Here is a 16628-nt window from a genome sequence, read left to right as displayed (position 1 = left end):
ATCATTTGTAAGTTGGTTCCAGCTGTAACTGACCCTTGTCATCCATTACCTGTGAGAACACAAGCATGCTGGTGAGAAGGTGCACATGTCTGAAATAACATGTGGGGACTCTAGTCCCCCAGCCACAAAATACTGCACCCATAGATCCTATGGACAGGTATCTTGGCCCGTCTTTTTTAGACATATGTAGTTCATACAGATACTGTCAAAATAATTGCAGATCAAACACCATCCCTTAAAACTCATTGAGCATGCATGCATGCCAGGAAGGACAAGAGGCATAAACCCAGGCCACTCTAGCCTTCCTTCTATATCTGCAGTCAAATTTCTAACCTCAAGACATACACATTTGGGTGAAAACCAGGACAACAGCAACAAAGAGTGAAGCAAAAGCTTTTAAAATGTGGGAAAAGTGAATTTGAAACTCAGGAAAAAATGGTTGCTCACTTGTCTTGTCTTACTGTTTTTGTTTTGTTTTGTTTTGTTTTTGTTTTGTTTTTTTTGTCTCCTCTGACTGTGTATTTCCAAATAGCCTGTCTTCAAGCTCACTAAGCTTCTCTTTTTCTAGGTAGTTGTCTTACCTATTTCTGAAGCTACTTTATTTTTTCTCTGAAACACTGGAGAGAAGCATGACTGAAACAAAAATGTTTCATTGAAACGTTTAAACGAGTGTTAGAATAAACGGAAGCTTTAAGGGACACCAGAGACTTAAAATTGACTCCTGTTGTTAAAAGGAAGAAGAAAGTACCCTTCTGATTCTTTTCCTTGGTTCTACCATGTGAGGGGAAAATGTCCCTTCTTCTAATAGGGTGGTAATAACTTACATCAGCCACATAGGAAAGGGGCCAGTTTCATTTTTGACTACCACTTAATTCCCTGGGCAGTCATGGTTGGTGCTTCAATACTGATGTACATGGTTGGGAGGGTGCTCTGTTAAACAGTTCACTAAGAAAAACAATAGTTCACATGTACTGAGCATATTCCCTACACTAGCAATTCTGATTGTCACTTACACAACTATCTCTCATCCCCTAAAACAACTCTTCACAACAGATGTTATCATCCCCATTTCACAGGTGAGGAAATGAAGACTCAAAGACATAACGTAATCACCCAAGATCAAATAGCTACAATGTGACAAAATCAGAACAAACCCAAGTGAATTTGGTCCCAAGCCTGTGTGTTTTCCCTGACTCTCCAGCCCTCAACAAGCACATCAGTCTCTGCACAGTCCATGCAATGCAGCAAATACCGTACTGAGCTTCTTCTACCTGTTAGGCACTAAGCTAGCCATGCAGCGAAACTATAAACACGAGTAGCAGGTAATCAATAAATGTTTGATGAATAAATAAATCCATAGCTACATGGTTCCTGCCCACAAATGATAGCTTGTAACACTTACTGAGGGTTACTATGTGCCAGGCACTTTTGTAGGAGAAGGCAGAAAAGGAAGGGGGGAGAAAAAAAGAATAATAAAGCACAGGGTATACAAGAAAACACAAAATAAGTTCCAGTATATGAGTAATCATAATAACTGTAAACAGATCATTAAATTCATTTTGGGAGGTGGAGGTGGACGGATCGCTTGCCTAGGAGTTCGAAACCAGCCTGGCAAACATGGCAAAACCCCATCTCTACTAAAAATACAAAAATTAGCTGGGTGTGATGGCACGTGCCCATAGTCCCAGGTACCTGGGAGGCTAAGGCAGGAGGATCACCTGTGCCTGCGTGGTCGAGGCTGCAGTGAGCTGGGATAGTACCATTGGACTCCAGCCCGGGTGACAGAGCGAAACCCCGTCTCTCAAAAAAAAAAAAAAAAAAAATTCTCTTACCAAAAAGTCCACATATTATAAGATTCCATTTATAGGAAATGTCTATAGAAATAAAAAATAGATTAGTGGTTATCAAGGATTGAGGGCAGGGAGATGAGAAGCTACTGTTAACAGGTTTCTTCTTGGGGTGATGAAAATGTCTGGAATTAAATAATGGCGATGGTTGCACAACTGTGGAAATTCTAAAAGCCACTGAAATTGTGTATTTTAAAACGCTGAATCTTATGGTATGTGAATTATAGCTCAATAAAACTGATTTTTAAGAAAAAAAACTGTTGTAGCATTATTAATATCAGGACAAAAGAATCCAGGGCAAAAAATATGAATAGAAATACAAAATAGTTTGGAAGCATACATGAAAATTGACTTAATTGTGCCATAAGTTATGGATAAGTAAAAAGTGTCAGAAAGTCTGAGCCAGGCCTTCCATGACTGAAGCAGAGGAGGGTATGAGCAGAGTCCTGCCCTGTGTGAGTGCATGGGCGCTGTGGCTTGGGAGTTGTGGCAGGAAGCTCACAAGGCCAGGCTGTCAAGAGCTGGGCTTTTGGACCTTATTTTGTAGGTTTTTAAAGACAGGAAAGATGTTGTTAGACATTTGTGTTCTAAAAACAGCACCGTGGGGCTATATGTGGAAACTGAATTGTAGGGAGAGGAAAGAGCAAACAGGTATATCAATTTGGGGACCCACATGAGTAAGGATGGGTATTTATTTAAATCAGAGTAATGGCAATGGGATAAAGCCAAGGAGGAAATCAGATTGGATGTCTGGGATGGGGAACAAGAGAGAGCCTGGGGTGACCCTTTTGCTCCTTGGTGGTCAAGACAATGTAGTGTTAAACAAGGAGAGGGAGGAGAGAGTGGGAAGTGGTGATCAATGAGCAGAGATAATAGATTTTAATTCGAAACATTTTGAGTTTGAGGTACTTTTGGCAAATGGAAATTTAGATCTGAAATTGAGAAAAGAAGCAAGGCTGGCAATAGCGATTTAAGAATCTTTACACAGGCAGTTGGGTGCATTTCATTCTCTAACACTAATGCCATGAAGATCTAGAAAAGTACAACATTTAAAATTACTGAGTCACCTTCTGTAATTTCTAATTAAATCAGAGACATGGCTAACAATGGAAGTCAGTCAGATGGCTGATACTGCTAGCTGCCTACTCAATAACCATTCCCTCTTCTTCCTCACAGCAGAATCCCTAGTTTGAGTGATGGAGTTGCAATTTACCCAGCTAAAAATATTTGATTTCTCAGACTCTAATATATTTAGAACAACCCTGTGACACTGTTCTGGCCAATGAGATGTAGGTGGAAGTCCTAGGGAGTGCATCACTTGCTGAATAACAAGGTATAACCTCACTAATAGAAGGACGTTAATTCTTTTATTTATTTGCACCTTCCTTTGTCTTCTTGCCTAGACTGCAGATGGAAGCCTAGAGATACCGCAGCCATATCATCATCATGAGGCAACCAGATTTAGGATGAAGTCCTATAGGCTAAGTGTGGTGAAGCAGGAAGATGGATGGACACCGGTCTCAGATAGCTCCTGCACAGGCCCCAGACTGTCTTTCTTGGGAGTCTAATTCCACAAGACAAATAAACAAATCTGTTTAAGCCAGATTCGGATGCGTGCACTGGTTTGGCGTTGTTTACTTTGGCAGCTGATACAATTCACATCTGGATATATATATGGGAGTGGGGGAGCTAAAAAGACATGAGCACGATTATTTCAATAATAAAAAATGTTTAAAAAATAAAATATTTATGCTTTCTAGCACTGGATTTTTCTTTTTCCAAATAGGTGATAAAATTTTGCAGCTAAAGAGAAATTATGGACTGCCAGGATTAAGAAAATTCATGAATACATAATCATCTGTTAATGAGTACATGTGCACAATGACACCCTTTGGACTTTTCCTGGATGAGGTAAACTGATCTGGCTCATTTAAATGACTTCAGCCAGAGCCAAAGTTCTTAAAGATGAGATTGTTCACTACCTGACTCTCACAAGAATTACAATCTTTGGAAGGAAGACTCTGGCTCTTCCAGGCACTCAGTAAGCATAGCTAAGAATACAGAATGTCCCTGAACCACAGTGTTTTGGCCCTGCAAAGAGCTTTTACTGAGCTGTGTGGGATTATGCCTCCGGAACTGCAGTCAATAAAGTTCTAGGAAACACTTACTTTTGCCTTCTACCACAACACTTCCATTGTCTTTATGGCAGGGATGATGTTGAAGACTTAGGTCTCTATGGCAACAGTGAGTGCATTGAAGACCTGCCAGGAGAAAGTTATCCCAGGTTTCAGGACCAGGAAAAGCTGTGTAACTGATCTGTTTTTATCTCATGGTCACTGTGGATCAGGTAACTATTTATGTTTTCTTTTTTGTTTTGGCTGCTGGGAAGCTCTGGCAAACTTTTACTCCCATTTCTGGAAACTATCCACAACTTATGATCTATTCTGGTTCTGTAAATTACCTCTGATTTTATCTCACTTTCTAACCCTCAGTTTCATTATCTATTAATTTTATGTTGTTTACTATCTATTTTTGTAAACTCCTTGAACACTTTATGGAACACGGAACATTTAAGGCAAACAATTTTTAAAAGCATCAGATCATCATCATAATAAAAATAATAATGGCTAACTGACTGAACATTGCTATGAATGAGGAACTGTCCTAAGTACCAAATCTATCTTACGGCTGGGCAAGGCAGATCATACCTGTAATCCTAGCACTTTGGGAGGCTGAGGAGGGAGGACTGCTTAAATCAAGGAGTTTGAGACCAGCCTGGGCAGTATAGTGAGATCCTGTCTCTACAAAAAATAATAAAAAAAAATTAGTCAGGCATAGTGGCATGTGCCTGTAGTTCCAATTCCTCAGGAGTCTGAGGTGGGAGGATCACTTGAGCCTAGGAGTTGGAGGCAGTAGTGAGCTTTGATCAAACCACTGCACTCCAGCTTGGGCAACAGAGAAAGACTCTGTCAAAAACAAACAAAACAAAACAAAACAAAAAAATGGAATAAATCTATCTTATTAGCCTTAAACATGAGATAAATACTATTATTGTCCTCATTTTGTAGATGAGAAAACCAAACCACGGAGAGGTTAAGTAACTTGTCTAAGATCATACAGCAAATAAATGATGCATGTAAGATTCATACAGAATAGTCTAGGGATTCTGACTTACGTAAGTTATACAAAAGAATAAATAATTTCTTAAAGAAGCAGAGGCTTTCTTATTTTATAGGCTGAGCCCTAAAGGAGACACCTATTGTAAATCTCATTCATACAGTTATGCCTGATGAGCCATATTAACAAAAGGGAATGAGACAGTGAACGTTAAAACAACAGATAAAACACAACAAATAACTGGCTTTTGATCTTGGAACATACTTCCAGATATTCAATCATTCATTCACTCACTCATACAATTACTCATTCCTCCACTTACACAGTCCTTTAATTCATCCAACAACCTTTAGGGAGTACCCATCACTTGCCAGGCATGGGGCAGGTGCTGTGCTGGGAATGGAGATGAACACAGTTCCTGTCTTCCAGGAGCTCAGGTGCAATAAGAGAGAGTCAGGTAGGTTGGGGACACCTTAGGGTTATGAGTGGGCTGATAAAAGACCAGAGCAGGGTGTGACATGATCATTCTGAGAGTAAGTCAGCCTTCGGCCTCTGTCTCCCCTTTCATAAAGAAGCATGAAGAATCAGCTCCCTAGAGGGCTGTTGTAGTGATGTCCTACATATAAAGCTCTTAGCCTAGCCCCAGGCAGGGCTAGCTAGCCATTAGCTCTTAAAGAGCAGTGGATGGCAACCTGGGCACCTTGCTCATACATACACGTGCACTCACACAGACGCACGTCCTCAGAAACTCACGCGCTGAGACTGGCTACTGCCTCCTCCTAGCTAACCAAGAGCTGACTCTCACAGTCCATGGGCAGGCCTGGCACTCTCTCCTGGATGCCACCATCCTAGATGCGGTGTTAGCTGGAAAACACCACCCACGGAGGATGAACATTCCTTCAAGATGCACTTGAAAATCTTCCTCCACAGTGCCTGGCCCACATAATGCCCGCCGGGCATTTTTGTCACGTTTACTCTGCTTCAGTTTATCTCCCTGGCACTTGAACACCACAGTTCACTACACAATTCCCCTGCTGCATAATGGTCAGGTTCCCTCTTGAACAGGTCTAAGGAAAGACGCAGCTAGAATTGCAAAAGGGGAGTTTCAAGTGCACTACTGGCTGAAGCCAGTGAGAAAACATGTGTGATGCCCCTGCCCAGCATCGGCTGGGGAAAGGCATGTCTCTTCGGTTTTGTACAGTGGCTAAATAAAAAGCAATTAATCACTTTCTCACCAACCCTAACTCATATTTAATAGTTCCCCCTCGAAGTTTGTTTTGTCATGCTGTCGGCAAAGTCAGTCAAACATTATGATTCTTTTCTAAATATTCCAGCAGGCAGATGGCAGAAGCACCACTGTGACAAGGCAAACTTGCCTAAAGATAACTTTGTGATGCAGAACCATGCTCGATGGCACTGGGCTGAGGGGACTTGCCCAGAGATATTTCTAAATTGCTCCCCTTAACCCACGTTCTTTACACCAAAACTTCCTAAAACAAACATTCAACTCTGCAACTTGCAACTGGTGGTAAAACACACACGTTTCTACCTCTTTAAGTTCTGAATATTAGGCAGAAATATAAAATCACTAGAAGACTACACATTAGGACAAAATTCTCAGGATTTCTCCGTAGATTTGAGGCTACTGTACCCTAATGTTTCAAATATTTCTGCACCAAAGTTCATATATATTAAATATTTATAACACATTTGCTAGAAAGCACATTTCCTTCCTTTTGCTGAGTTATTTGTGTAGGTTTCTTTTTTAAAAAATTTCAACATTAATAAACAGATTTATAAATTCTAGAATGTAAAAAAGTTGACTGTGCCTCCCTGGTGAAAATTCTATGTTTCCCTCTACTGTTTTTTTTTTTTGTTTTGTTTTTTTTTTTTTTTTTTTTTTTTTTTGAGACGGAGTCTCGCTCTGTCGCCCAGGCTGGAATGCAGTGGCGCGATCTCGGCTCACTGCAAGCTCCGCCTCCCGGGTTCCCGCCATTCTCCTGCCTCAGCCTCCCGAGTAGCTGGGACTACAGGCGCCCACAACCGCGCCCGGCTAATTTTTTGTATTTTTAGTAGAGACGGGGTTTCACCGTGGTCTCGATCTCCTGACCTTGTGATCTGCCCGCCTCGGCCTCCCAAAGTGCTGGGATTACAGGCGTGAGCCACCGCGCCCGGCCGTTTCCCTCTACTGTTAATCACATTTTGTTTTCTCAGATCTTTCCTGTGTTATATTCTTTATTCTTTGTGTATGTGTTGGAGTGACTGCAAACTCGCAACCTGTACTATATGGTTTCTGAACAATAAGTCTCCTAAAAAGAACGTTGCCAGGCTAGACCAGCTGGTTTTGCCCTGTTCTTATAACTGTATGTTCTTAGACACACACACACACACGCTTCCTCCATTCCTTCTGCTGCCGGCTAACTGCAATCTGTGACGCAATGTCACACTCACAATTACATGAAAACAGAGACTCCTAAAAGGAACAAAAAGGGGGCAATAGCAGGAAGCCAGCCTACAAGTGTCTGTCACCCTGACCGCTCTGCCCCGATTCAGGTGGCCACAAATTGCCTGTTGAAGGTTGCCTGTCTAGAATTTGAAGTCTGTGTGCCCAGGCTTTTACCCTGAGTAAGTAATTTAACCTCTGTGACCTTTTATTTTCTCATCTGTAAAAAAGGCACAATAACAATATCTCTATTAAAGAACTGCTGTGAATCACAGGAGGTGATGCACATAAAGGCATCTGCAGTGTATGTTTCATTTCCAGTTACTTCTTAACTTTCTTTTGCCCCTGCCCGCCACTTCTTTTCTGATTTGGTTTTTGTGGTTTTTAAATGTATCTTTGAAATGCATTAGCTGAAAAACTGCAGCAATCTGTGTGCTACCACAATGAGTAGACTTTAGCATCACATTTTTATTTACTTTTTCATTGAGGTAGAATTTACATAAGTGCACAAGTCTCAAGGGTATAACTTCAGTAATTTTTGTATGTGTACACCTGTGTGACCACTCCTTAGGTCAAGGTGAGAAGCATTTCTAGCGTCCCAGAAGCCTCCTTCATGTCCTGTCCAGGTATTGACCTGGAGTTTATCTTCTTGCAAGGCCCAAAAACAACCTCTCCTCTGACCTCTTCCGTAATGATAAAGTTAAAAAAAAATTAAAGGGAGGCAGGAGTCCCAGTGATAACTATTAATGCTGGCCACAAGAAATGCACTCCCAGTCCTCTCTCCAAAGTGACAAAAGATTCTGGAAAGGAGGAGGCGGAGGGGCACAAACCTTCTAAATCACACAGGTCATGCCAAACAAGGCCCTCATTTACAGCCAAGGACCCGAGGCGCAGAGGCGAAGAGACAGCCTAACTTCCTGCTACAGAGTAACTTTCCTCCCCAGTGCAGCCAGTTACAATGTACCCTGAGTGTCAGGGATTGGCCAGACTGTCCCAGCGCGCCTGTAATCGCTCTCCTGGCCTTTCCCTGCAGAACTTCTTTCTAGACCGCACGCACGGTCCCCACGCCGCCCCGGCGCCCGCCACGGGCACACCCACGCGACTGGCACGCCACCCTACAAAGGCGCAGTTCCTGAGAGCCGGTGCCTGCCTGGCCAAGGGGCCCGGGCCGCGCTCCTCCAGGTCCAGGGCGGCCGGGTGCCCGCCCTGCCCGCCACCTTCAGAGAGTGCGTGTCAGGGACTGGGGGAAATCGGCTCTGCCGCCTACCTACCCACCCCCAATCCTCCAAAGGACCCTAAACCCATTTGTGGCCAAATGTACATTGCTGGAGCACAGTCTGACTACTGACCCCAAGTCAGGGGCTTGGAGATGAGCACTGGGAGGGGCGTCCAGAGACCTGCGCTCTGTCCCCATGAGCTGTGTGACCTTGGACAAGTCACTTCACATCTCTGGAGTTGGCTTCCTCACTAGGGGGCTCCTTCTGTATCCTCCAAGCCACCTCCCGCTCTGCAATTTCCTAGGTCTCTTTTACTCCGCCCCAACCCTTCCCGCGACAGCCCCCTCCCCAGCCAGACCCCAGCCTTTTGTTCTGGGGGTGAAGCGGAGAAGACAGAGCATCGCGAAGGACCAGGCCGAGGCGGCCTCGGTGCCAGGGGCTGCTCACCGGAGAGTCCAGTCCGGAGAAGTCACCAAGCAACCCCGCGGTAACCTCGCTCCCCACCCCGCGGTGTCGTTCCGGCCCAGCCTGGCTGGGGCGGCGTGGCAGGGTGCGGGTGGGGGGCGTGAGCGCCGCGCTGTACATCGACGACCTCCCGGGCCCGGGGCTGCAGCCCGGCGGGGGTCCCCCGGCCCTCCCACGCGCGCAGGATCTCTGTCCCGGGCCGGGCCACTCTGCTCTGGGACCGACCAGGGCGGCCGCCTCTACACTGCCCGTTCCTTCCACCCTCGGGCACCGACCCGCACCCGCGCGGGGAGCCGCTACCTGCAGGTGGCGGAGCCGGGGGCTGGACTGGACTCGAGCTCCGGCAGACGTCTTCGCCGCCGCCGCCGCCTCTGGCTCCGGGCTCCGTCCCGCAGCGCCCGTGCTCCAAGCGGCGCCGCTACGGCCGAGCTGCGCTGGGTGCTGCGGTCGGTGCGCCCGGCTCGCTCCCCGGCCACCAGCTCTGGTGCTGCCGGGACGCGGGGGCGGGGCCGCCGCCCCCACCTGCTCGCAGTCTCCTGCCTGGGAGCCGCCGCCGCCCCGCGGTAGGGACACGGCCCGGGCGGGCGGGGTCGCTCTGGGACCCTGGAGGCGGGTCCCAAGTCGGCGGGCGCGCCTCCCGGGTACAGAGTTCCAAGTCTCAGCTGCGGAGAGACTGAGGCCTAAGGCTGGAATTCCCCAGATAGGAGCTGTTGTGCGGGCGACACACGGCCCAGCACAGCTACTCTGGGGACACGCCACTCCTTGAATTTATTACAAAATGTTGAGCCCTTACTAAGCTCCAGGCGGCGTCATAAGCGATGGGGACAAGAGAACAAGATTACCTCTTGCCCTCGTGGAGTTCACAGTCTAGGAAAAGAAAGCGACCAATGGGCGATTACAACACAACTAAGAGGAGGCAGTGAGAAGCCTCCTGAGCCGGCTCACAGAGGGGTCACCTGATCCAGACTTGGGGTGGGGAGTAGGTCATGGAGGGCTTCTTGAGGAGCTGACGTCGACTACAAGAACTGAAGAGTGAGTATGAATTAGCTGAGTGATGCCAGAATTATCCGGGTAGCTTGGGGAGGTAGATTAATGTCCCAGGTGGAGCCGAAGGGAGGAGAAAGCAGACTGAGAACTGAAATATGGCGGGCGCGGTGGCTCACGCCTGGGATCCCAGCACTTTGGAGGGCCGAGGTGGGCGGATCACTTGAGGTCAGGAGTTACCAGCCCGGCCAACATGGTGAAGCTCTGTCTCTACCAAAAAATACAAAAGTTAGCCGGGCATGGTGGCGCTCTGTAGTCCTAGCTACTCGGGAGGCTGAGGTGGAAGGATCGCTTGAGCCCAGGAGGCAAAAGTTGCAGTGAACCACTGCACTCCAGTCTGGGCGATAGAGTGAGACCCTGTCTCAAAAAAGCAAACCAAACCAAACCAAACAAAGAAACAACAACAAACCTGAAATAAGCCTGAAGAGCGAAAAACCTTGCTTCTGTCACACTTCTTGTTCAGGCCCTTGGAGGATGCAGAAAGCTTGTGTCCGAGGCTGAATGCATTGCTGTAGGTTCCGTGATTGTTTGATAAGGATTCTGTATTTCCCATGTCCTGGGCATTCCTGTTAGTGGAGGAAGCTAAGCGAGTAGTCGTGGACTGTTCACTCAGCCTCGGTGTTTGAGTATCTGCCATGAGCCAGACACTCCGCAGGGCCTCAGGGCAAGGTCTCTAACTCTAAAGGAGCTGCTGGTCTGGAGCAGAGGAGAAACCCGCGCTCAGCGCTGTGCTGAGGCTTGTGTGAAATGTTGGAGACCCAGGTGAGGGATCTGTTAATGCTAGCAGGGAAGATCTCACACTTGGATTGCAGCCTGTCTTCAGGTTCAAGTTCTGTAGCGGCCGCTGTCAAAGTATGTTCCCCAAGCAGCCCTTAGCTGATCTCTTAATTACTCATGTTTGTAGCTGGGCAATGTGTTGGCTTATGTTTATAGCAAGGTTTAATAATACAGTTTTGATGTCCTTCACTCTAGTGTCGTCAAGAACATGGTTTTCTCCTTTGATTCAGGTGAAGAAGTGTCTATGTGTAGTGAGTGGAAGCTGATGAGGCACTTGCTTTCCACCTGTTTGTCTTGAGTTCCTCTTTCCCTTTCCTCCTTTAGAATCATAATAGATGACCACAGGTATGAAACCTGAAGAACAGTTTTCCAACATAAAATTCATAAGCCCTCTTATATGGGTGATTGTTACTAAAAAACAAAACAAAACCCCAAACCGCAAAACATGACCCAGCCAGTGCTCAAACTCACTAAATATATAACCACCAGTGTTCTAATTCAAAAAGGAAGAAAAGTCAAACTATTAGAGAACACGTTGCCATGGGCCTTGAGAGTTTCCATCAGATCTCCTGAGCAGCCCAAGCATGAGCCAGTTGGATGGAAAGCCTGTTATTTATCTTAAGAGATGCTGGATTGGATCAAAGAATTTGTTTTTTAAAATGCCTGGTTGTAGGAATGGGGAGGTGGTGAGTGAGGAATCAGTTCGGACATTTGGGACTGAAAGCTTCAAGAGGCATTCCATTCAGGTGCCCAATGTTTTCTATCCATGTGAAGTAACAATACCATTAGCATCCTGTTCCTACGGACATTAGAGAGGGATTCATTTCCACCTAGCTCCACTAGGACAAATTGACTTCAAGAAGGCACTAGCTATTCCTGGTAGATGACACTTATTCAGTGGTAGACACTGTGAATTGTCTTCCCAATTGCCAACCTATTCTCCACTTCTTCCCCAGTGACAGAACCCAGGATTATGATTGATCCAAGATGACCATGACAATCCCCTTCCTGATGTCCCATTCTTTCTTACAGCTAAGGAAGTCATTGACCCAGTTCTAGCCAATGAGTTGAAAGAAGGTCTGGTGGGGAGACTCTGAAAATTTTTTTTCTGGTTCTGTCTTTCCTTTTCCCTCTTTTTTTTTTTTTTTTTTGAAACAGAGTTTTGCTCTTGTTGCCCAGGCTGGAGTACAGTGGCACCATCTTGGCTTGCTGCAACCTCTGCCTACCGAATTCAAGAGATTCTCCTGCCTCAGTCTTCTGAGGAGCTGGTATTACAGGCGCCAGCGACTATGCCCAGGTAATTTTTATATTTTTAGTAGAGCAAGAGATTCTCCTGCCTCAGCCTCCTGAGTAGCTGGGATTACAGGCACCTGCCACCAGGCCCAGGTAATTTTTGTATTTTTAGTAGAGACGGGGTTTCACCATGTTGGCCAGGCTGGTCTCGAACTCCTGACCTCAGGTGATGTGCCCACCTTGGCCTCTCAAAGTGTTGGGACTACAGGCGTGAGCCACCGCACCTGGCCCATTTCCCACTTTCTTTATGCTTTGAATGCAAATGAAATGCCTAGTGATGCTACAACCAGACTGCCACCAGGTCAATATAATTGGGACAATATACTGGAAAATAGAGTCAGTGTGGTATTGCTGCCACTTGAGCCAGAGTGTGCAACTGTTCACCTCTGGATGCACTATATCCTACATGAGAAAAATAACCCATGTTTGTTTTGTTTAGCCTCTGAGAATTAGTTTTCTAATTCTGCAGCCAAATGTATTCCTAACTTATACAATGACCTGGTAAAGAGCAAAAATCTCTTTTCTTCTCGTCGCTCACCAAATGCCTGCAATAGCTCACCTTTCACACCTTCCGCTTGCAAACATATATTTATATCTGTTCTGTAACTTCTTGAGCTCTTCAGGAGAAAGGCACTACAGAAATACTAAATGTTTCGTACACATGTGCTCACTTCAATCTCTCAAATATGTACCGATCAGCTATTTTATAGTGATACCGCACTGGTGCTAGGGGTGCAAAGATGAATTCACAGCCCTGCCCCCAGGGAGCCAACAGCTTAATAGAGAACACAGCTTGTAAAGAGAATATTGCAATTCTGGTGGGAGAGGAGCTTGTCCTGGAGAGAGAGCTAATACAGGAGAAGAAATGATGAACTATCTGTAGAAAAGGAGGGAGCCTGTGAGACCTGAGCTGGGCATCCATTAATGAATGGAGTTTCTCCTGTCAGAAAGTGCAGAAGGGAGGGCATTTCAGGGAAAAGAAAGTCTGAAAGAGCTTGGTGGTTCAAGAGCCTCAAATGCTACAGGTCTGGAATCACATGTCAGGTCTTCCTTCCAAACCTGACCCACTCTATGTTGCCCATCCCCCACTCCCCTCCCCCCCGCCATCCAATTGGACCACCTAGAAATTTTGTAAAGCTACTTTTCCCCCATCAACCCTCCTTGAGGTTGAGCCTGTTGAATCTGTCCAATTTTGCCCATCTGTATCACCACCTGAGACCAGAGCCCATCATCACCTCTCTCCAGGACTTTCCCAGAAACTTCTTAGCTTTTCCCTCTGTAATCATATGCCACTTCTCTCTTCTAAACCATTCTCCCCAGTGTGGCCGGAGAGGGCGTCTTGAAACCCAAAGCTGATCTTATCAATTCCCATTATCTGTAGTTCAGTGAATTCTCATTGCTCTGATGATAAGACCAAGATCCCGAGCTTTGTCTGAAGGCCCTCATGGCCTGGTCTGACCCACTCTCCAATGTGCCTTTCTCAGTCCTTCCCTCTATCTCTGTCCTCCAGCCATGTTGCCCTGCTTTCAGATCCTTCAACAGCAATATTCCTTCTTGTCACAGGCTTTTTGAATGTGCTCTTCCCTCTTTGTGAAGAAGACCCCAAGCATCTACTCCTCTCCATCTTTCAGATCTCAACTAAACTTGGCCACAACTTATCTGAATCTCAACTAGGTCACCCTCTTCTATAAGCTCTCAAAACCTCATGTACCTTTCCTCTGTGCATTTATTACAGTTGTAATGATGACAATATCTGTTTAATGATGTAACATTTGTCCTCCGGACTAGACTGTGGTATTCATGACCTCAGGAACCATCTCCGTCACCTTTGTATCCTTATCTCACAGCACAGAGACTAGCACATAGTAGGAACTCAATACACATTTGTTGAGTTCTGAAAGAAATGAATAAATTAGGGTTGGAGACTGGAGCTACATATTTGAGGGTTTGTAACATTTCTCAAAAAAAGTTTATATCAACTTTACTAAGGGATAATGTCATACAATAAAATACACTGTAAAGTGTACAGTTTAATGAATGCTGACAAATGTTTACTCTGATATAACCACCACCTTTATCAAGGTGTAGACTATTCCATCTCCAAGAAAGTTATCTTATCCCCCTTTGCAGTCAGTCCCTATGCCCAGCCCCATGCATCTGAAATGAGAGAGCTCCCTGACCCCCTTGTGGGATGTGAGGCAGGGGTGTGGCTCATTTCTTTCGCCACCGAACGCTCAAACCTGTTATGCGATGGGGAGCAGATGGGCAGGTACAGGAGCCAGGGCAAGTGCTTTTGGGCTCTGGCCCTATAGTGGCATCTAGGGGTGGGTGCCTGTGACTCCTAAAGCCCCACTGGGCATATTACAGTGCTCTTTTAGCTCTGTCTGCAGATGGCCTAAGTATTAACCAGCTCAGTACCCTCTTGGTACCCAGGTTTTTGCCCAGCATCCAGGAAGAATCATGTCACATGGACAAATTGAGGGACAGTAAATGTGGGAGATTTTATTGCTGGATGGAAGTGGCTCTTGGTGGGATGGATGGAGCTGGAAAGGGAATGGAGTGGGCAGATGATCAGCCATGGAGTTTGGCCGTCCTGCAGCCGATCTCCTCTCCAACCGTCCCCAGCTGAACTCCTCTCGATGGTCAGACCCTCCTCTTATCTCCTCTGCTGCTCTGCTCTGTCGCTCTTTTGCTACTCTGCTCTTTTGCTCATGGAGCCCGGGGTTTGGGGTTTATATGGGTACAGAAGAGAATGATGTGGCAGGCCAAAAGGCAACATTTGGGCACAAAACCAGGAAAGTCTATTCCCATTTAGGGCCGCAGGTTTCCAGGCTTGAAGGTGGGGCCTTTGCTGGGGAACTGCCCTCTTTTATCCAGTACCTCCCTACCTCCTATCAGTATCACAACCACAGAGCTATTACTGTGGATTAGTTTTGTCTTTTCTGGAGCTTTGTATACTGGAATCATACATGAAGAACTATTTTGTCCTGGCTTCTTTCACTCAGCATATGTGATTCACCCATGAGTTGTGTGTTATATGTAGTTTATTCCTTTTTACTGTTGATTGGTATTTCATTGTATGGATATGCCAGTATTTGTTTAATCCATTTACCTTTTGGTGGACATTTGGTTTGTTTCTAGTTTTTTGGATATTACAAATGAAGCTGCTTTGAATATTTGTAGATGAGTCCTTTTGCAGATAAATGCTTTTATTTATCCGTGGTAAATACTTAGGAATATAGTTTTAAGAATCATTAACATTTAAAACAAAGATAAAACCTTAGAACCACACTGAGATACTACTTCACACCCACTAAGATGGCCATAATTTTTGAAAGTGTTGGCGAGGATGTGGAGAAGTTGGAATCCTCATACATTACTGGGGAGAACATAAAGTGGTACAGCTGCTGTGGAAAATAGTTTGGCAGTTCCTCAGAAAGTTAAACATAGAGCTTCCATAGGACCCAGAAATTCCACTCCTAGGCATGTACCCAAAAGATTTGAACACAGGAATTTAAATAAAAACTTGTATATGAATGTTCATAGTAACACTACTCGTAATAGCCAAAAGATGAACATAATCCAAATTTCCATCAACAGGTGACTGGATAAACAAAATGGGATATATCCATACAATGGAATATTATTCAGCAATGAAAAAAAAGTGAAGTACTGATACATGCCACAGCATGGATGAACCTTGAAAATATGCTAACTGAAAGAAACAGACTAAAAAGACCATATATTATGTAATTCTGTGTATATGAAATATACAGAATAAGCAAATTCATAGAGATAGAAAGCAGCTTGGTGGTTGCCAGGGGTTGGGGGAAGAAAAGTGGAGAGGGATTGCTTAATGGCTACAGGATTTCTGTTGAGGGGGATAAAAAGGCTCTGGAACTAGATAATGGTTATAGTGGCACAATGTTGTGAATGTATGTAATGCCACTGAACTGTACACTTAAACATGGTTTAAAGATTAAATTTTAGACCAGGTGCTGTGGCTCATGTCTGTAATCCAAGCACTTGAGGAGGCCAAAGAAGGAAGATTGCTTGAGGCCAGGAGTTCAAGACCAGCCTGGGCAACATATTGAGACCCATTCTCTACAAAAGAAAATTAGCCAGGCATAGTGGCATGTGCCTGCAGTCCCAGCTACTCAGGAGGCTGAGGTGGGAGGATTGTTTGAGCCGAGGCATTTGAGGCTACAGTAAGCTATTATGGTGCAGCTGTACTCCAGCTGGGGCAACAGAGCAAGACTTCATCTCTCAAAAAATAATAATTAGGCTGGTCATGGCAGTTCACGCCTGTTAATCCCAGCACTTTGGGAGGCCAAGGCAGCAGGATTGCTTGAGCCTGGGAGTTTGAGACCAGCCTGGACAATATAGTGAGACCTTGTCTCTACACAATTTTTTTTTTAAATTAGC

General features: G+C 45.4%; 1 protein-coding gene across 4 annotated transcripts in view; it reads right to left on the bottom strand.

Annotated features, from left to right (window-relative positions):
- Positions 1–9669, bottom strand: part of WIPF3 (WAS/WASL interacting protein family member 3) — a 107040-nt gene extending 97371 nt beyond the window's left edge. Inside the window, exons 1-2 of one of the 4 annotated variants that reach the window (XM_050783236.1) lie at positions 9390–9669; positions 4556–4648 (exon numbers count right to left, since the gene is read on the bottom strand). The gene's annotated coding sequence lies outside the window, so the exon portion shown is untranslated. Of the gene's footprint in view, positions 1–4015; positions 4315–4555; positions 4649–9071; positions 9156–9389 lie in introns of those variants that run through there. The other 3 variants (XM_050783235.1, XM_050783237.1, XM_050783238.1) reach the window with 3 other exon arrangements.
- Between the last annotated feature and the right edge of the window lie 6959 nt (positions 9670–16628).

The sequence above is a fragment of the Macaca thibetana genome, chromosome 3, assembly GCF_024542745.1.
Source record: "Macaca thibetana thibetana isolate TM-01 chromosome 3, ASM2454274v1, whole genome shotgun sequence".
NCBI classification, from domain to species: Eukaryota; Metazoa; Chordata; class Mammalia; order Primates; family Cercopithecidae; genus Macaca; species Macaca thibetana.
This window is presented reverse-complemented; position numbering and strand designations above follow the sequence as displayed.